The sequence below is a fragment of the Dendrobates tinctorius genome, unplaced genomic scaffold (assembly GCF_039654945.1).
Source record: "Dendrobates tinctorius isolate UK_male_01 unplaced genomic scaffold, ASM3965494v1 ptg000039l, whole genome shotgun sequence".
Lineage (NCBI taxonomy): Eukaryota > Metazoa > Chordata > Amphibia > Anura > Dendrobatidae > Dendrobates > Dendrobates tinctorius.
The window spans coordinates 12,464,927-12,486,933 of record NW_027361707.1 but is presented as its reverse complement, the minus strand read 5'-3'; the positions used below and the strand labels follow the sequence as shown (position 1 = coordinate 12,486,933).

At 45.2% G+C, this 22,007-nt stretch overlaps 1 protein-coding gene across 2 annotated transcripts in view; it reads right to left on the bottom strand.

The window, feature by feature from the left end:
* The window catches only part of HS3ST1 (heparan sulfate-glucosamine 3-sulfotransferase 1), a 31,236-nt gene extending 11,557 nt beyond the window's left edge, over positions 1–19,679 (bottom strand). Inside the window, exon 1 of one of the 2 annotated variants that reach the window (XM_073574473.1) lies at positions 19,191–19,679. The gene's annotated coding sequence lies outside the window, so the exon portion shown is untranslated. The remainder of the gene's footprint in view (positions 1–19,190) is intronic. The other variant, XM_073574472.1, reaches the window with a different exon arrangement.
* Between the last annotated feature and the right edge of the window lie 2,328 nt (positions 19,680–22,007).

Sequence of the window (22,007 nt, the reverse complement as noted above, 5' to 3'; positions counted from 1 at the left end):
GTGGCTGACTGGCCCCTGGTAGAGGAGATCCGGAAGGTTCGGTAGTACCCAGGGATCGCCTACCGACATGGTCCTCAACCACGCGAACCAGGTCCTCCTGGGCCAAAAGGGGGCAATCAGTATGACTCTTGCCTGATCCTCTCTGATCTTCCTGACTACCAGGGGAAGAAGATTCAATGGTGGGAAGGCGTATGCCAGAGAAAAGTTCCATCTTATCAGTAGGGCATCCACCGCCAGGGGATCTGAGTGTCTGAATTTAGTATCAATCCTAAAAATTTCTGTATTTTTAAGGGCTGGAGTCGGGATTTCTCGTAGTTTAAAATCCATCCTAGGTTTTCTAACCTGGATCTAGCCTTTTCTATCTGGGATTTACAATGACCCATCGATTTTCCTACAATCAAGAAATCGTCTAAATATGGAATGATTAAGACGTCAACCTCTCGTAAGTGAGCCATAACTTCGGCCACTAATTTTGTAAAAACCCTGGGTGCTGCTGAGAGACCAAAGGGAAGGGCTCTATACTGAAAATGACGTACTGTGCCCTCTACTGAAACTGCCACCCTCAGGAACTGCTGGAAGTCTGTATGGATAGGTACGTGATAGTACGCGTCTTTCAAATCTATGACTGCCATAAAACAAACTTTAAACAATATTTTTATTGTTGTATTAATGGACTCCATTTTGAATTTATGATTAATCAAAAATTCGTTAAGGGAACGAAGGTTTATAATCATTCTGAATGTGTTATCAGGTTTCTGGATTAGAAACAGGGGAGAGTAAAACTCTCTTCCTCTTTCAGCCTCTGGGACCTCTACCAGAACATTTTTCTGACATAGGCTCAAGACTTCCGCTTCTAAAGCCGCTTGTTCAAGATGAGAAGATCTTAAGGGGGTCAGTTTAAAGGTGTCCCGCGGGATCTGGGTAAATTCCAACCTAAGCCCGGTGGATATTACCTTGCGCGCCCAGTCACTATTCGTAATCTGCGACCATGCCGGGAAGAAGGATGACAGTCTACCCCCTACGGGAACCGCTAGTCATTGATTTGATTTCTTTTGATCTCTTGACGAGCGTGTAAACATATAGCCCGTACCTCGTCTCCTTCTGTCTTCCCATCTGGGTCGATCTCTAACAGGTGAAGAGTTGCGCCTTCTCCCCTGGCCAAATCTCCTTCTACCAAATGGGCGACGGTAGGACGCTGATGAAAGGTTTGGGAACTTTTTCTTGTCGTCCCCCACCTTTTCAAGCAGCTCGTCTAGGACAGTTCCCTGCTTTAGTTGTGACTCCAACTGGTCCAACCAGACCATCATGGACCTGGCCGTGCACGTTGAAGCCACTGCTGGTCTTAAGGACCCGGCCGCCATCTCCCAGGTGTTTTTCAGGAAGGTATCAGCTTTCCTGTCTAAGGGATCCCATGTCCTCAAAGGGGAGCGAGGATTTTTTTGATGCCTTCGCAATGGCAGCGTCTAATTTGGGGGCTCTGTCCCAAGAACTTACTGCCGGATCGTCGAAGGGGTATCTCCTTTTGAGGGCTGGTGGTAGCGACCCTCTTTTGTCCGGTCTTTTCCACTCTCTGTGGATCAGATCCTGTATCTTTTGGTTTAACGGAAAGACTCTCCGCTTCCTCTGTTCCAGCCCACCGAACATGACATCCTGCATGGATAAATGGGGCTTAGGCTCCTCTACCTCCATTGTCCCTCTGACTGCTTTGACCAGCTTGTCTACCCGGTCAAGAGGCAGACAAAATCGCCCCGAGTCCTCTTCTCCTGAAGAGGACGAGGGAGATGAAGCCTGGGAGTCTCTGCTTTTTCTCCACTCTGCTGAGGAATCAGACTCCGCCGGGACCTCGCCCCTTAGACTTTGCGGCTGAGACAAGGACTTTAGGGTTTCCCTCATTTCTACCCTGACAATGTCTCTCAAACTCGCCGCTACTGCAGGCGACTCTTCTGCCACCGTCTGCTGAATACAGGGGGGGCACAATCTTTTGAGGCACGCGTCTGGTAATGGGCATGCACAGAGTGCGCATTCCCTATGTTTATTTTTATTTGTAGCTTTTTTTCCCTAGAAAAAGAAAAACACAGAAGAGGGGTCCCGTCACTGAGTGAACTTTCACGAAGATCACTTACCAGTGCCACAATCAAGTACCGGAGAACAAGGGGGATTTCTTTCAGCCGATGCTCCTGTCTGCCTGGAGGAGCTTTTACGAGTGGACTGGTCACTTCGTCCCGCATTACTGTCACGGGACCCTTTCTTTTTCTGTTTGACCTGCCGAAGGTCATCCAGGGGCAGCAGTGATGTCTGCCGCTGCTGCCCTTGCTTCTGTCTCTCGATCGCTTTCCATCACCACTGCTGCACACTGCTGCATGTAGTAATGTGGCCAAGGCAAGGTACCCTGCCCGGGTCCCGCCTAAATACCCCTCCTCCGGTCAGCAGTTTCCATGCCGCGCCCCTCCCCCCCTTAATGGATCTCCCTACCCCAGCTGGCGCCCCACCGCGCGCCACCGGTGTTTCCGATGGGCGCCGCCATCTTGGGATCGCCGCGCATGCGCAGTAGCGCGCTGACCCGGAAGCGCCTCCTCCACCCTCCCCCTGACGTCACCGCTACCCCGGAAACGCCGGAAGCTCCGCGGGACGCCCGGGAGCTCCGGAGCAGCGCCCGGTCGCAGCCCTCTGCACAGCGCTGGCAACCTATCTGCGCCGCCGGAGCCGGGAATCCCGGGGGGGAAAATACTTACCGGCGGCGGCTTAATTCCGGAGACGGCCATCCTCCGGACGCCGCTCCCTGCTGTCCACGCCACCGCCGTGATACCCATCCTGGGCCACCGTGGCGTCTTCCAGAAAATCTGAACCAAGCCGAGGTAGGAGACCCCCTCGCTACCGGTGTCGGCTGGCCGGCCTGGGATCCCATTCTTCTGTAGGATCCCGTCCCCTCAGGAACAGGAAACCAACTGATGCGTGGGAGAGGTACCGCCCTTTTGTATCTGTAGGTTTCCTGTTCCTATGGGGCGGATCCCCTCTCTCGTGGTGCTGTCATGGGAGTCCGAATAAAATGGCTGCCCGGGGCAGCGCATGCGCAGATGGACATCTCGGCACCAAGATCTCAGGAGATATGATCTCAGTGCACAGATAGCCCCAGTCCTACCTGTAAGCCCCAGACCTACCTGTATGCCTCATATTAACAGTCTTGATGTGGAGACATAATATATTTTTTCTGTGTGTTAATGATTTCTTCCAGGCTCTGCGGCAGGCAGTGTCTGGAAGAAATCCCTGCCTCCTCTCCTCATTACAACTACTCCCCTCCCCTCTCAAGCACGTCAGTTATTGCCCCAGAATACCACGCCTGCACCCTGCATGCCCTCAGAAACACATACCTCATCATCCCTTCTGGGCACTGCATTCAAGGAACTTCTGCGCTAGAGACTTCCGTTCCAGTGACCTACGGTGTGCCCACTTCCTTCCTGCATAGTCAGAGGAAGTGGGGAGAGCATCTTATCAGAGCGCACACCGAATGTTATATTCTCACCGGCCCTGCACAGAAGATCCTTGAATGCAGCGCCCATAGGCGGAAGGATGAAGTATGCATTTCTGAGGGAGTGCAGGAATGTAACTGACGCTGATGGGAGGGGGTAACTATTCTAATGAAGATAGGGATTTCTTACAGGCATCACACACGCTGGGTGACAGACTCCCTTTAACATTTGCAAGTGCAGATTTTTACCCTGGAGAAATTCAGCATTGACCCAGAGGTAATTGGTTATCAAGACTGTAGTACACGATCATGGTGTAACATAAGACCACCCACCCACTCCACATACCAACCACTAATATTGGGAATCTGAAACAAACTATTTGTAAAAATTATTGCTCAATAGCACCATTATATTCTATATTTTCTCATGACAATTTAATTTGCAGTCAACAAAAAAGTAAATATAAATGCACTTAACTAGCTCAAATATTGGGCAATAATCCATAGAAACGCTACCTCAAGTGCACTCTGGGGTTCTAAATAAAATATTTTAAGTGCTTTTTGCAAGTAAATTTATTATCACATTCATGTTCTTAACTGTATTAAAAGCTCATGAGTCAGGAAGGTCAAGTCCCGGAATACTTTGCAGAGGTGTGATCAAGATTCTCGTTGTATGAAATTAACATCTTATAGTTTAACTCCAGGGAGAAACAAAATATCACTGGAGGATGCAATGGTTGAAGTTAATCCAGGAGGCGAGGAGAAAAAAAATATAACATTGTATATATAATTTTATTTATTACCCTCACCCACTGTCAGCAAACCAGGATCATTCAAGAGTAGTTCAGTAGTGAATATTCCCTTTAGCTTGTGTGTACCATTGGAATTAATTATAGTATATGTATACATATAAAATCGGGAGGTAAGGTCTTGGATGGCAGGCATGTGTTGGAGTTTTTTTTTTTTTTTTTTTTTTATTTTGACTGGTTTTGGGGTCTGGGATTTAGGACCAACCAAAAGAGCCTAGGTGGGAAAGGTCACCCTCATGCTCCAGTTTGGGTGTTACTGGCCTGATAAAATGCACCTTGTCTAGCTCAGGGTGTAGTAGTGTGCTGAGGATAGAAAAAGAAAGCTTGCGAAGGGCCAGCATCAGCACCCGGGCAAGTGCCAGGGCCCTGAGCAGATGAAGGGGAAGACACCCACTCGCTATAGGGGGTCTTGTTACCTGTGCCCCCCCCCTCCCAACCTTGCTCTGGGCCCTGGTACTTGTGATACTTCTCTCCCCGTTCTTCCGCTGCGGCATCTTCCAAATGAGGTTTCAGGTCAGAGGGTGCAATGACGTTACGTCTGTGCGCCCTCTACCTGAACAGTTACAGTGCAGAGAGCCAGAAGATGTTGATGCTGAGGAATACAGAGCAAAGCAGCTGCCAGCAAGGAGGTAAGCATTTCTATATATTTTTTTTTTTTAAATGTTTGGAGCAATATTTGGGTCTCATTCTGTATTGAGAAACATACAAGGTCCATTATGCTGTATGGAGCAATATATAGGGCTCATTATTCTGTATGGAGCATTATATGGGGCTCATTATTCTGTATGGAGCACCATGTGGTGCCCATAATACTGTAAGGAGGACTATACTGTTCGGATTCTGAGCTATTGATATTCTTCATGTAAGGTAAGAATTGAAATCTTTGGCATTGTACTAAACATATATTTCACTGCCATACATGTGCACCATGAATTGTGACACGTGTTAAAAGAGGCCCACTGAGAGTGTTGCCAGGGCCCACAAAAACCTGGAGCCGGCCTTGAGCTTGTGGATAGTCTGTACTGCAGCCTGAGAGATTCCTGTAATATCGAGTTGATGAGACTGTTTGATTAACTTTGCCTTACCTATATAGAAGGTTGTCATTTGTACTGAAGAAAAGTAGTTTCATTTTTGGAGCTGTAAAGTTTATTAAGGACAATAAACTTTATTCCATTTTCATATGAAAACCTTGTGTGCATCCAAGCGCCACATAAGGATGGGTGCACACATGGGGGCAAGACTTACACCATTCTTAAAACAAAAGGTGCTCAGAGTTCTTAATGTGGTCAGTGATCATATAAGACAGTTTAGAATATGGCATGGACTGGTCACACCCTTTCCCACTTGTAGCAAGGCACTGTAAACACAAAAATTTGCCAAATGAATATAAAAAAAAATTCTTCCTATTGTGCCTAGACTATAGTATAAACTGTAGGGTTACATTAAGGATGTCCCAATGGTTTTTACATAACCAGGAAATACTTGAAGGAGTTGCATTTAGATCTCTGACCTCTTCCTAATTCTCTACATCCTCCCATAGTTTCACGTTTCCTTTAACATGTAGACAATCAATAAGGGAGAAATGTTGCCAGTGCTTTACTGGATTGAATCTCAAAATTGATTGACAAAATGACTATTTTACATCAAGCTACTGCTAATCCCCATATATTAGTGAACCACCTGTTTAATAGGGTGACAAATAACCCCTAGTCATTTACAGGCCATGGAATACTCTACATAAAAACCTTTTTTTTTTCTCTTCCTTTTTTAATTTAGTTGAAGAGGTATTATTTTATATCCACAGGATATTCCATATATAAGAAAGCCGATGGTCCTAGAGGTGAAAAATTACCCCTGCTCATCAATTCATGGAGGCAGCACTCCAAGAAAAACCCGAACATTTCAGTTGCAGTCTTTGTACTCCTCACTTTAAGGCCAGAATCACACGAAATGTATGAAAAAATAAGTGCTATGTAACCCCGACTTAAGGGGTTTCTCTACCACAAGATATTGCTTCTATCAGGTTGGTAGGGGGTACGACACCTAGCAGCCCCACCGATCAGCTTTTATCAGCTCTAGTGGGGCCAGATATAAAACTGTATGGAGCGGGATGGCATTGCTGCATATGCCAATTAGTGGCTGCTCCAGGGCACTGCACAACCACTTCTGTACAGGTAGACCGATGACCCATCGTGAGGATGTCACTGCAGCCGTTAACCCCCTTTCCCCCTTTAGTAGGGAGGACAATGAAGAAGCTGATGAGCAGCTCTCAGCAGACACTAGAAATTTTAGCTAGAATCTGTGGTGGCTATTGCAGTATATAAACTAAGCAAAGTATCACAGTATATAAAAAGGAAATGATGGTTTCCTATGAAGCTCAGTCAAGTACCAAGATGGTGGAAATTGGGGTCTTCCCAGTGGTACCAAGTGATAAACCAAGGGGCATCTTGCCATGTAATCCATCTGCTGTCAGAGATGGATTGACATATGGGGCCATCTCTGATTATTCCCAGTCCAAGCTGTTAGAGGCAGGTGCAGGCTATGTAAAGCAGCCGGCATTTGTTGCATGTAGGAAACTTCTAAGTTTGCACCATACACCCATTCCCGGCCTTGACAAAGCAATATATCCCATGTCATGAAAGGACACGTGTCTCAGCAATCGGCCCAGTTTTACACGGTACCCACATGAGTAGATAACCAATACATAGACAAGTTATGTTTACAAAGTGGGGAATGTTTTTACCTTGTGGCCCTTAGAGGGGGGGTTCAAAGCAAAATATGATGGCGATATGCCCAGGGCCAGGTAAGGGTAGTTTTCATGAAATACAGTGGGGAAAAAAGTATTTAGTCAGCCACCAATTGTGCAAGTTCTCCCACATAAAAAGATGAGAGAGGCCTGTAAGTGACATCATAGATAGACCACAACTATGAGAGTCAAAATGAGAAAACAAATCCAGAAAGTCACCTTGTCTGATTTGGCAAGATTTATTTTGAAAGTTATGGTGGAAAATAAGTATTTGGTCACTTAAAAACATGCAAGATTTCTGGCTCTCACAGAAATGTAACTTCAAGAAGCTCCTCTGTCCTCCACTCATTACCTGTAGTAATGGCACCTGTTTGAACTTGTTATCAGTGTAAAAAGACACCTGTCAAAACTAAGACTACCATCAGTAACACATTACGCCACTAGGGACTCCGATCCTGCAGTTCCAGATGTGTCCCCCTGCTTAAGGCAGTACATATACAGGTCCGTCTGAAGTTTGCTAGAGAGCATTTGGATTTTCCAGAAGAGTATTAGGAGAATGTCATATGTTCTGATGAAACCAAAGTAGAACTGTTTGGTAGAAACAAAACTCGTCGTGTTTGGAGGAGATAGAATGCCGAGTTGCATCCAAAGAACACCATACCTACTGTGAAGCATGTGGGTGGTAACATCATGCTTTGGGGGTCGTTTCTCTGCAAAGGGACCAGGATGACTGATCTGTGTAGATGAGAGAATTAATGGGGCAATGTATCATGAGATTTTGAGTGCAAACCTCTTTCCATTAGCACTGAAGATGAAATGTGGATGGTCTTTCAGTATGATAATGATCCCAAGCACACCACCAGGGCAACAAAGGAGTGGCTTTGTAAGAAGCATATGAAGGTCCTGGAGTGGCCTAGCTAGTCTCCAGATCACAACCCCATAGAAAACCTTTGAAGGGATTTGAAAAATCGTGTTGCCCAGTGACAGGCCCAAAACATCACTGCTCTAGAGGAGATCTGCATGAAGGAATGGGCCAACATACCATCAACAGTGTGCAGCAACCTTGTGAAGACTTACAGAAAACGTTTGACCTCTGTCATTGCCAACAAACGATATATAACAAAATACTGTGATGAACTTTTGTTAATGACCAAATACTTATTTTGCACCATAATTTGCAAAATAAATCTTGCCAAATCAGACAAGGTGATTTTCTGGATTTGTTTTCTCATTTTAACTCATAGTTGTGGTCTACACACCTGTATTCATACTGTACATAATAACAGCCTGTTTCCAGTTCCTCTAGACTCCCACGATTAAAGGACCTTTGACATCATGGTCAATGAACATGTCACCAAAGGTCATTAAGCAGTCTTAAAGGGAATCTGTCACCCCTTTTTTGAGATATCATAAAATGATATCATTCAATTGTGTGTCACACAAGGATTCTCTTAGTGCTTTTGCTTCCCCCTGACCTCGCACCTTTCATGCATAAATACCTTTTTTATATCGGTTCAGATGTATGTAAACTGCTGCTGTCCGGTCCGCTGGGCGGGGCTTATTCAACTGCTCCCCCCCCCCCCCCCCCCCCCGTCTTGCTCTATGCATTTCTTCTTGCTGACCACATTGACTGATTTGAGAAATTAAATACATATAAGGATTCAAAGCAAATTCTATTGGCTTTCAATTGATTCACCCATTTGAATTATGAGAATTGACCGGACAGCGACAGTCCATAGGGGCAATAAACGGATAACATGCAGTCCATTTATGACATTTCCAGGAGAATAACAAAGAAGTGATGCTCCGGAATTGCCATTTCATGGGAAGTTTAAAATATTTATTAAAACCGTTCTGCAGAGAGCGGATCTTTGTCCCTGAATTGTTTGACTGCTTCCTAGCGCTGATGCAATCATTGGTGGTCACAGATGCAGCCCGGCGGCCACGTATTCGGGACCAGTCAGCAAGGATCGTTATCCAACTACTGAATAAAACAATATTCATTAAAAGGTTTGTGAAGCTACAGAAGATTCCTCAACATCTATACTTCCATACAGACAACGTTTACTTTAAGCAATTTTCCGAGATCTAGAGATTCTCTTTTGTAAGAAATAACACCCCGAAGCTGGAATAGATCACCACACTTGGCATAGAAGCTTTACACCGGGCATGAGCCACTTGCAGGTGCGCAATTATCACTCCGAAATAAATAAAAGTGGACAGATTGATTTATGGGAACGTTTGCACAAGTTGCTGGCACTCGGGTCGTCCTGTGACAGGTTAAGTGGAAATTGTAAGCGATTCTTTATCTACAACAGGAATGGAAAACATGGTGATCACCCAAAGTGACTGTCGCGGGAGATCTAATCATTGTAAGCCTTTCCAGGACAAGGAGCACATAAAAGAAGAGCTTTGCCAATTCACAGGAATTAATGGGGTTGTGAAATTATAAAAACCAGAGCGAGTAAGTGAGCGGCCAACAAACTATAGCGTACAAACATGTGTAAAGACAGACGATGGTACACGACTATCTGTTCCTACTGAGCACCATAGATCATGCCGGGCTGGCACATAGACATCAAGGCTAGATGAGTCTCAGAAGCCAAGTAGGTGATGTACCTAGGAATTTGCAGCTGGCAACAGCCTTTTGGGTTCCTTTAAATGGAACTGGTCAAGTGCCAGCTACCCTCACCTACTGTATCCTCACCCATCCCTTATACAAGTCGTTACCATTTTTATTATGGCGTTATCAGCGTTCTGAACCTGCCCAACACCGACACTGTGAGCCCAGAAAAAAAAAAAAAAGTGTACTTTATTCCTCCCACTAGCATTCAGTCACAGGTGGCATCGACGCAGGTTCAGACACCGCTCTATGTATAGCGAGTGGCGGCTGTAACCACACCCCCAGCACTGACTGACAGCTGTGTGTAATGCTAATCATGCTGTCAGTCAGTGCCAGGGGTGTGGCTACAGCTGCCACCCTCTATATATAGAATGGTGCCTGAACCCGCCCCAGCCACGCCCCCATGACTGAACGTTACTGGGAAATGTCATTCCCTCCCGCCAGCGGAGGTCCAAGTGCCAGCACTGGGCAGATTCACAATGCCATTTCCATATCTGAAGGTTAACTTTTTTTGTTCACATGACAGATTCCCTTTAATATTGATAAGACTTATATAATTTAGGACCCCAGCAATTTACTGCTCATTAGAAATCCTCTCCATTCTCAAGAAAAGGAATTTTTCATTTGATTTACAGCTTGTTGCCTAGCTTACCCATTTAATACCAGAATATATGCAGTTATGAGGACTGCTGATACATCAGCACTTCAAAGAGAAGCTTGTGCGGCATGAGGTGCCGCAATCCCAAAGCCCAACCTGCTGCTAGCACCCTGGGGCATCAGAAAATGATTAGTGACCAATATTTAAAAGGTTTGTCCACTACTAGGATAACTACTTTTAAATCCCTATTATTTTACTTGGGGAAAACATAACACCTATACTCACCCTCCAGTGCAGGTGCTGTTCCCGGGAGAACAGTGTGTGAAATGTCTCGTGATCCCTTTGAACACTCAGCAAAGCTTTATTATCCCCTACCTTGGGCATAGCCGACAATCGGAGGAAACGAGTACTGAGACAGATTTCTCATTTCCTCCGGATATGAGATCCATCTGAAGGCGGAGACACTGAAGACAGCGATGGTGAGTCAGAGTAGACACTGCTGGAACGGCGCTGAGTACAGTTATGCTGGGGTATGGGGGAAAGGACATAGAAATTGAAAATGGGTTGTCAGTAGTGTTGAGCGATTGTGCTCGGATACGATGTTCTCCGAGCATACTCAGGTGCTAACTGACAGCTGCAACACACCCAGGAATTCCCCGTTTGTCAGACAATCCCCAAATGTGTAACAAGGTGGCACAGGGTGGTAATCGTGGGCGCGTTGATTAAGCAACAATCAGTGGGAACCCCGGCACCTTGCACATGAAGAAATGAGTACTCACTGTATCTACTGTAACTCTAGTCCCATGAAGCACCAGAGTCAGTTTTTGTTCCAACGGTTAAACTTTACTAAATGGCAAGATATCCATAACATCCAGGGTTACAGTTCACACAGGTCAACATTTCCTATGCTTTCACTGCCGTTTCAACAGACCATTCGGGTCACATCCATCCATTAGGCGTCATCAGCTCCCATCCTGGTCTCAGACCCTGGAGTCTCTCGGGACGATCCCGCTGAGCTAATGCCCATTCCCACTGCTCTCCAGGCTTGGAGCAACTGTATCCACCACGACTGGGGAACTTTGTGCACACTGATGCACACGTCCTGCCCTGGGCAAGACTGCCTGGGCTTCTCTCACTAACCAGGAAATGCATCCCCTATACCCCTGTGGCTCTGCATTATCACACCCTAACTCCTCCCAGCTGCTTAATCCCATGTTGCTCATACCTTGCCAACACTCCTTTGACTCCCTAAGCTTATGCAAGACACCTAACAAATACATGTACATTACAATACACACAGTAGTAAAACATTGAATAAACATCAGGGCACTGCACATGGCACAGGGGCACAGTGCTCAGGAGAGGGAAGGCAATTGAGGGTCCCCACCAACTCCTTACAAATGTGTTGAGGCTGCTTGAACAGCCGCGAGACATGCAGATGCGGGGATCGCAAACATATTTCAAGCATGCCGAAGACACTTAGCAGTCTGTGATGCTCGGATAACACCTTAACACCAGAAACTACACAAGTAATCTGCAAAAAAAAAAAAAGAAGAAAAAGAAATGCAAAATGTAGCATTTTTACTACCCAGAGTGCAGGTTTGGGTGTGCACAGTTAAACGGTTTCACAGTGGGGATGGAACTGCTGTCACCCACCCCCACAAAAGAAAAAAAAAAAAGTTAGCATATGGCATCAAAGTTGTGAAAAATACAACCCCTCACTTGTATCTATAAATAAGAACTTACTTAAGTTTTTTATTTTTGCAAGGGGAAAAAAAAAAAAAAAAAAAAAAAAAAAAAATATAATATAGAAAATAAATTTTAACTTTGCAGGAATGAATGGAAAAAGAAATAGTTTTGAGCACTTTGTCAATCTAAAGATAAGACTGAACTATAAAATACATCAGACAGGAGCTCCAGACAAGTTATTTGTCCTTGTATCACGGCAAAATTAACAAGACGATGCAGTTAAACCCGTCATTGCCTGGTTGTTTCCAGCGTTCCGCTCTGTATTGAGCTGCATTGCCGTCGTGATGGGTCATGTTTGAAGGTCACCATACAAAAAGATCAAGAGAAAAAAGGTCTTATTACACAGGAGCAGAGATCCAACTTCTAAAATTCAGTTATCGATTTGTGCTCCAGTCTATAACAGTTTCTCTTTTCTATTTCTCACAATATGAAATGGATGTTCTGCAAATAAATTTTCATTTTTCAACTGTGGTTATTTCATTAGGCAGGGTAGTGTACTATACTCCGAGCTTCCAGTCTGATGTCTGCAGAGTTTCAATGAAAAGAAAACCTACTATCAGAAATAAGTCTTGTCTAACCATATTATACAAAAAGTAGTGAGAATAAAGAAAGAAAAAAAAAAAAAAAAAAAAAGTTATTGGAGTTTTCCACCCACTCTCTCGGGTATCCATCAACATCGAAGTCAGTGGGAGCCTACTGACCTCAATGGGGTAATGCTATTGCAGGACAGAGGAGGAGAGTAGGTATTTACTTTGCTGTTTGTGTCTGATCAGTTTCACAGAGGTGTAGCGGATGGGACCCCCTCAGCATCTACTTCAATTATCATGAGGCTCCTAAGGTTATGTGCACAAAGAGTCCTTTTCAGGAGGCTTATGCCTTGAAACCACCTGAAAAAGCACTCACGAAACACCGAAAAGAATGAACATATGCAGAGCAATGTGGAAACTACTTGAGGTGCAAAGTTATTTATTTATTTTTTTTTGGGTCACCCCTCTTAAGCGCTCCAAAAGCCATACGGTGGCTAAATGAAAGTCTCCTCACCATTCTTTAGGCAGCTTCCGCTGGAAAGCCACCATCATGTTATAGATATGGGATTTTAGAAAAAGAGCAGAAGCACGTAATGTGCATATAGCCTTAGTCTCCTAGGTATACAGATGGATTCACTGCATGCAGAACCGACTTGGTATTTAATTAGAGCAATTGGTTGAAGTGGAAACATGTAATCGCTCAAGTACTGTACGACTTCCACGTGCCATCGGCTAGAAATCATCATGTTGTCATGTTCATGGGGGTTATCAAGTCTCCCTTTTGCAAAGGGAAGAAAAAAAAAAAAATCCTATTCTCCACAGGTTTTTGCTATTAGAACTTAAGGGTTTTTTCCTGCTGTACCCCCTCTTGTCCTTATAACGAAAATTCAATAAAGTCAGTACACCCCTCCACCAGGAATGCTATCAATGTAGGAATGTCGCATGCAATCCAGCCGGGAGCTTAATACCTACATGAACCCAGGTTACAATGTGTCCAAACCACACGGACAGGTTTACTTACTGGAAGTGTTATTACTTATACATTTCTAGGTTTCAATTATATAACAAAAACGCATAACCATAAAGTAACAGAAGCCATACGGTAAGATCTGTGGGAAGTAACATGTACAGCCAGGATATCATGGAAAGATAGATCAGTAATGGAACTTAGGTCAAACCTAAAGTCAGACAGATGTTAAGCAGCTCAGACGACCATTTTTTGACAGTTGTCTGTAAAGGATGACATTTTCTCAATGTCATAAATAAAAAAAAGAGCAAATCTGATCGATCTCTGCCATGATCTGTGGACTGATCTTAGCTTTTATCGAGGTAATGTAATCTGTCATTTGTCATAAATGACTGTTGGATTACAGCAGATTAAAGGGTTTGCTCAATACTACCACATTTCGCCAAAAATTAGCCCGAGGCCTCTTTCACACGTCAGTGTGATTGAGCTGCTGAGAGCACAGAATCACTCACCAGCGGTGACATCATCGAGGCTGGGCTGAACTGCGGTGACCTCAGGACCGTGGGAAAAAGCCAGTGATGAGGTCACCGCTGATGAATGATGCTGCGCTCTTAGCAGCTCATTCACTAGTGGTTCTCCGCCTGTACGGTCGCATCTTGGCACCGTCCAGGTTGAAAACTGTATATCCCCCAGACATTGATTATGACGTGGGACACAACAATGGACAGGTATGGTATATTGTTGTTTTTGTATTTTATTTTTATTACAAGAGATTGAGGGCTTTGCTTGGATTAGGCAATGCAGTAAGTATGGTCCAACTGAGATTTTCAAATAAAGGACTTTATACTGGGTATCCGTTTTCTTACAATGTGACTATAGGATTAGTAATGGATGGGTGTCTAACAGACACCTCTTCATTACCAAGCCGTCACCTAACAATACAAAGGTGACATCAACCCCACAAATATCACCCCACTTGCCACTGCTACAGGGCAAGTGGGAAGAGCCGGGCAGAGCGCCAGAATTGGCGGCTGCGGGCTGCTGTTTTTTTAGGCTGGGGGGCCCTATAGCAATGGCCCCTTACCAGTCTGAGAATAATAGCCCCCAGTTGTCTGCTTTAGCAAAGCTTGTTGGCAAAATTGAGGGGACCCCACACTGTTTTTTTTTTTTTTTTTTAATTTAAAAAAAAGTGTGGGGTCCCCTCTATTCTTGATAGCTGTCAGCTTCAGCAAGGTTGGTTAAGGGTTGCAGCCCCCAGCTGTGAGTTTTGTCTGGTTGGTTGAAGAAAATAGGGGGGAACCCACAAGAAACCCGATATGTACCTTAGTTACCAGCTCCCTGCACCAGCGCACTGGTAACTAAGGTACACAGTGGGTAACTAAGCGACGTGCGTCGCTTGTTACCCGCGTGTCGCTGGTGCTGATCGCTGGTGAAGCTGCCTGTTTGGCAGCTCACCAGCGATCCTGACAAGGTCATATCGTTGTTGTGATCGCTGGTGCGTCGCTATGTGTGACGGGGCCCTAACTCTTCATTCTCCTCTGATCGCAGGCAGAGCAGGGGAGAATGAGGAGAGCCATCTTCAGCACCTGCCGCCGGGGAACAGCACTTACTGTAACGCTTCTTCCCCGGCGGCCGTCCGTGTGGTACTGATGCGGCACACAGTTGCCACACATATTACACACGGACATCGCCGGTACCAGCTTTTCCGGTACAGGAAATATCAGGACCTGTGAAAGAGCCCTTAGTACGATTTTACAGGATTTTTGGAGCATGCTTGAAATATGCCCTAGTTACAGTCAGGCCCAGGGGAAAGATTGGGAAAGGGGCAGTAAACTGGGCAATTGCCCAGAGCACCCAGCATTTCTATTTCAATGTTAAAGGGAATCTGTCACCCCTTTTTTGAGATCTCATATAATGATATCATTCAATTGTGTGTCACATAAGGATTCTCTTAGTACTTTTGCTTCCCCCTGACCCCGCACCTTTCATATATCGGTTCATATGTATGTAAACTGCCGCAGTCTGGTCCGCTGGGCGGGGCTTATTCACCTGCTCCCCCCTCCCTGTCTTGTTCTACGCATTTCTTCTTGTGTAGAGCAAGACAGGGAGGGCGGGGGGGGGGGGGGAGCAGGTGAATAAGCCCCGCCCAGCGGACCAGACTGCGGCAGTTTACATACATATGAACTGATATATGAAAGGTGCGGGGTCAGGGGAAAGCAAAAGTACTAAGAGAATCCTTATGTGACACACAATTGAATGATATCATTATATGAGATCTCAAAAAAGGGGAGACAGATTCCCTTTAAGACTGCTTAATGACCTTTGGTGACATGTTCATTGACCATGATGCCAAAGGTCCTTTAATCGTGGAGTCTAGAGGAACTGGAAACAGGCTGCTATTATGTACAGTATGAATACAGGTGTGCGATATAGACATATGCACATACAATTATACTCGAATAAATGTTGATTTCTTCATTTCTTTTTCTCCTTTTTGTGAAGAATAAGTGTGTATTGCTGTTAAAGGGGGAAAAAAAAAAAAAAAAAAAAAAAAAATCACACACACAAACATCCCGTGAAAATAAGCCGTAAGCCAGAACAAAACTATAATATAAGAACCGATCTGATTTTAAGAGAAACGCTGTACTCAACCCCCTTCTAAAATTGCCCATGTGACACATGGGGGGGGGGGGGCCTCCTGGAGGACATAGGACGTTATGAACACTGCAGCCAATCAGAAGCCGCTGATCTGCTCCAGTCTTTGAGTATTTATGACCATTCAGAATCTGAACTGTACAGGTCAAAGTTACACATAGCGACGCTCCAGAGATCCCAACAATGATACGAGCTGGTGAGGATCGCCGGTGTGTCGCTACATGGTTGCTAGTAAGCTGCCAAACAGGCAGATCTACTCAATGATGCAGCAACGATCCGGCGATCCATATGACGACCTTGGCGGTCGTTGGGACCTTGTCACACAGCAGCGATTCTGACGACTCCCGCCTGCGTCCCTGAGTTCTGAGTCGCCAACGAGGTTGCTTGTCGTTTTTATGGTGTCAAACACAGCGATGCACGCGGCCAGCGGGACACCAACGATCAAAAAATGGCCCAGGACATTAGAGCACGATCAGCGATATCCAGCAGGGGGGGGGGGGGGGGGGGGGGGGTCAGTCGCCGCTATGCGTCACACGTGGCGAGGTCGCTGTTACATCACAAAACTTGTGACGTTTCCACGATCTCGCTATGTGTGAAGTAGCCCTTAGCCGGCAATACAAGTGGAATGGGTTTTTGTTCCCCGCCATCAGCCATTTCTGACTGGACGAGGCAGAGGCAACAGAGGACTGTCAATTCTTTACTTTGTCTGCGATTTCTCCAGAAACATTCATAAATGTGAGACCAAAGGTCACAGTCATAAATTCATCAATTCCCCTTCCACAAGTGTTAATATACAACCATGCAAACATTGTAAAAAAAAAAAAAAAAAAGCTTAACCCGTCACGTGTTTGTGCTACATGAGGAGTCCGAAAGTAAATGACAAATACAACACAGAAATTCGTAGAGTGAATGGGTTTGAACGGAAGAGCACAGGACCTGCACGAGACTGTCCCAAAATCATATCTAACAAAGAACTAAAAAACAAATTATTGCCTACCCATCAGATAGGGGATATAACCTGTTCTCTGTGCGGTTCCCACACTGATCAGCAGAACAGGACGCTTGTACCCTGTTAGATTAGAGTGGCAGTGAATGTGGGTGTCCGACCGCTCCATCTATTCACCATGGTGCTGCTGAGCTCGGTGTTTGGCTTCTGCAATCAGGCCCATAGAGAATGAATGGAGCAGTGATCAGGCATCCAACCTGCCGTTCCATTTTGCAACGGGGGTAAAAATTGCCCAATGTGCTGATTGGTCAGCGTCACACGGTCAGAGTCACACAGTCGGACACAATTCAGTAAATTTTTGGAGGTGATAAAAAGTTTTTGAGTGACAGTTATATAGACCTAGTCGTCAGCAGCAGGATAAATCCTTTGCTGCTCTTGGACCTCCCAAAGACTTGAAACTTAAGGGTGGTCCACTTATTAATCTCAAATGAAGTTTGAGAACATTAGAGCCAGCAGCAGCACAGGGATTATAGCCATAAGTCAGAGAGCCGCACTCCCCATAGAGAAGGCAGGTATGATCTCTGCCTTCCAGATCACGTCACCGAACAGGCGCTGCACATGCAATATAACAGACTGGACATTAAAGTGTAACGAATAAGGGGCTGGGGGGGGAGGAGAAGATGACATGGAAGTGTAATAAATGACTTCATTTTCATTAATTGGTTACCCCTTTTATTTCTACGTCCCTTATAAGACTAGATTGAGCCATGGACTTGAAGATGAGTTGGGGTGACAGAACTAAAAGGCCACCAATCGGCGGTCCAATAACAGCCCATCTACACCAACAGATCACGCACACTGGACAATCTACACTAGATCGCTCCAAGCATACTGACTGCCGGAGTATTCAGCAGTGTGACTCCTGTATAGAACGATAATCATTGTGCCGCCTCTACATTAAGTTTTAATAGGAGCGCCGAAGATCAGCCAACTGCATCGCCGACATGCCCATTTAGAATGGAGCAGCAGTGCCCATGATTAAGACTCGGCTTCTATTACTCCTATAGAATGGACATCCGCTTCATTCATTCTATTCTAGGATGCAGCAGTCACGAGACAGGCGTTCTCCCAACGAGTGGTGGTCTCAGAGGAGACTGCTCAACCTGGAGACACTAACAGCATAATCCATGCCCACATGGAGGTCTCTGGTGGGAGATCCCTTTAAAGGAGTTAAAATGTCAAACTTGTTTGGTTTTGATGAGATGGAGGACGCCGATGTCCCTTTAAATATTACAGGTTTATGAGCTCAGAGGACAACGATCCAGGGAAATCTTCCCCTAATATAAGGCAATTGGCTTCTACAGCCACGTTGGGCTATCAGATGATCTCGATGGGTTTCAGAATTAAAACTGTGAAAAGACTTTTGGAGAATCTGCTATTCTGGTTAACATTCCCACACATTGGCTCAAAAGACTCCTCACAACGTCTGCTCACACGTGGATGGAAGAAGAGGCACCCGGCCAGGAGGACACTAGGACGACAGGGGACAAATAGGAAAGATGCAGAAGTTGGAGACCGCGAGGAAGAACTGGAGCCGTCAATCCCTGGAGCGGACACCATTTATTCTGCCTGCGATTCACACAGATCAGGCCACAAGATAACAAAAATAAAAAATAGACCAGATAATAAGGAGGATTCCCAAATATCCACATGCCCCATAATAATTCATTCATTATTGGCAGCTATGAGGACGACGAAAAGGACGTGGAACGTGCAGCACCGCGGATCCTCATTACTGAGTCACCCGACTGCCAAATACACCTCGTCACAATCCGACGAGTCCTCCCAAGAAGAGTTCATCAATGCCCAATATATCAAAGAAAAGAAGTGTAACTGGCTCCTGGCCTGCTGATGTGACCAGATAAACATCTATTGCATAGGTTAAAAAAAAAAATTACAATAATATATATATATTTTTTTAGTAAAATATTTTCTGTGATAATAAAAAAAAAAAAAAAAAAAAGTTGATTTATAGGTGCCAGGCATTAGCTTACAAGCAAGGCTTGAATATATGAATATACAATCAACATTGAAGTGCAGTCACCTGTGAGCAGACAGCTCCACAAAGAGGTTCTGCAGCAGCTACCTTTAGAAGACCCCGATATCTGCTCACTGCTCGCACTCACCCGTGGCTCAGCCCTCACAGCCGGGGCTGGCTCCGTCACCCATCCAGGTGCCCCGGGACCCGGCGCTCAGCTGTCCGCAGTCTTGTAGCCTCTGCCCGGTGACGCAGCTCTCCTCTCCCATAACTCTCACCCTATGAGCAGACGACCTGACCGCCGGCAGCTCTGGGAGGCGGCCCCCTCCTCCGCTAGGTGTGCCACCGCTGCTGACGAAATGCCGGTGTTGCAATGTACAGGTGAGTTGTGCGGGCTGAGCCTCTGCTGCCTCCTCTGCCCTGAGCCTCTGCTGCCTCCTCTGCCCTGAGCCTCTGCTGCCTCCTCTGCCCTGAGCCTCTGCTGCCTCCTCTGCCCTGAGCCTCTGCTGCCTCCTCTGACTGCTCTGCTAACTCCGGAGTCACTTCCCAGCACTGAGCCCCTATTATATGATCTCTGCGGGTGTCCTCCTCTACTACCGTAATGTACCGGATACAGGTGCACTCCGGAGGCAGCAGCCCTGCCAGATGGAGGCGACGGGAGCTCTGCGCCCAGGAATGAAAGAGTTATCAGAAGAAGATTTATATGTTATTATAGCAAGTATGGACGGAAACTAAGTGTATAATGCGCTCCATCCCCGATATCTGACACCACACAACACAGATACCATATCTATCTATCTGTCTATCTATTATCTATCTATCTATTATCTATCTATCATCTATCTATCTGTCTGTCTATCTATCTATCTATCTATCTATCTACTGTATCTATCTATCATCTATCCATTATCTATCTATCTATCTATCATCTTCTATTAGCCATCAATCTATTATCTATCTGTGTTAAGAAGGTTTTGTCCCTCGGACAATTTTCAGTGTTCCTGATAGATTTTTTTCATGCTGATTTCAGAAATGACTTCAGATTTTTCCTATCACGTAAGGTTTTTGAGAAATGATACGAAACATTATAATATTCTGTTATAATTCTAAAAACTCATATGAACTTTTTCTGAATCAGTATATTCTGAATTTTCCACTGAAATAACATAAATCGCTGATCTACACATATGCAAGCACTTATCATGCGAATTCCGCACAGGCGCAGTGAATCATTCGGCTGACCATGTACGGAGCATACCACATCTACTGGGCAGGGGAGGAATCAAAAGACAATACTGACATACTTAGAGCATGGCTGAATAGATCACGACCTTCAATGCCGTTCACTGTCCCAATGATATGGAGAGACCAGAGAGATCATGTAACAGATTGCTACATCTGCCTTACAAATGTAACAGAATATTCAGTAAAGAACAAGAAATCAATAGAATATCATAATCTTCCTTTAGCCATAAGACCAGTGCCACACGATGAAAGTCTTCATGTTCCAAAGCCGCCCAAAGTATGGACAATGGAGGACGAAGAAGATGAACTAACAGTGTCAGTGGAAAATAAAACTGCTGCAGACCCAGACTTTGAGCCTTCTACATCTAATCCACACCTGTTCAGTCAAGCAGATCTGAGTGACTTGGTCAAAGATTTGAAATTGTCAAAGAGACAGGCAGAATTATTGGGATCAAGGCTACAAAAATTGAATCTCTTAGTACCAGGAACAAGAATTTCTGTTTTTCACAGTTGTCATGAAGACCTTAATCAATTTTTCAACCATGTCGACAGTTTAACCTTTTGCAACAACGTCTTAGGGTTGTTGGTGCTCTTGGATGCAAACATGACCTGAAGGAATGGCGACTGTTCATTGACTCATCAGTTTTAAGTCTGAAGTCTGTTTTACTGCACAAAGGAAATATGTTGTTAATTCCCTTGCTTAGACTTCTGAGCCGGAGCTCCCTCTGCTCCAGCTGGTCAGGTTGATGGAAGTTTGCCACCTGACTATAATTGGGAATCTGGGATTACTGGCTGGGAGCATATAATTGAGCAGGCTTCCCTTGGTGGTTGCTGGTGATTTCCTCCTTGTGCATTTGAAGTTCTTTTGTCTCCTGCCTGATCTGCATGGTTCAGTTAAGTGACTCTTTTGCTAATCCTTTGCATCTAATCTGGTTGTGCCTTTTTTTTTGCTGTCTGCTTTGTTGCTAGGGTTCAGCATACTCCCTGCTGGGGGCAGCACTGGCCCACACTCATATGTTACAAGCTTGTGTCAGTTTGTTCAGTCCCCTGTTATGTTAGTATCTTTTGCTTTGCTTCCAGTTCATACCAGAGTGCTGATCTAGCGGGGGTGAGGTCGTGTGGCCTCAGGTTTTTTTTGTATATCAGATGTGTTGGATTTTTTTAGGGTTTTGTGCGTGATTGCAGACAGTATCTTTTCTGTCCTGTCCTGTCTAGCCAGCTTTGGCCCCACCTTTTGCTTAGTCTGTTCTCTGCCTGTGTTTGTGTCTCATCTTGTCTCACCGACAATATATGTTTGGGGGCTGTCTATTCCTTTGGGGATCTGCTCCGGGGCAGTTTAGATTTCACCTTTCTGGCTTTAGGCCTAGTTTGTTCTCCGGCTGTGTTGAGGCATCTAGGGCATCATAGGAACGCTCCACGACTACTGCTAGTTGTGTTGAATGGATCAGGGGTCTGCAATCCGCTTTGTTACCAACCTTTCTGGTTTTCTGGTGGCTTAGCCTGTTCCTGCCATCCTCCTCGGTGACTCATTCATAACATAAATATCTATCCTGCTATACCTATTGGACATGCCGTATGCATGAAAGAAACGTATGAGAATATGGAGTTACTGTTGACCCACATTATGGAAATTATAAC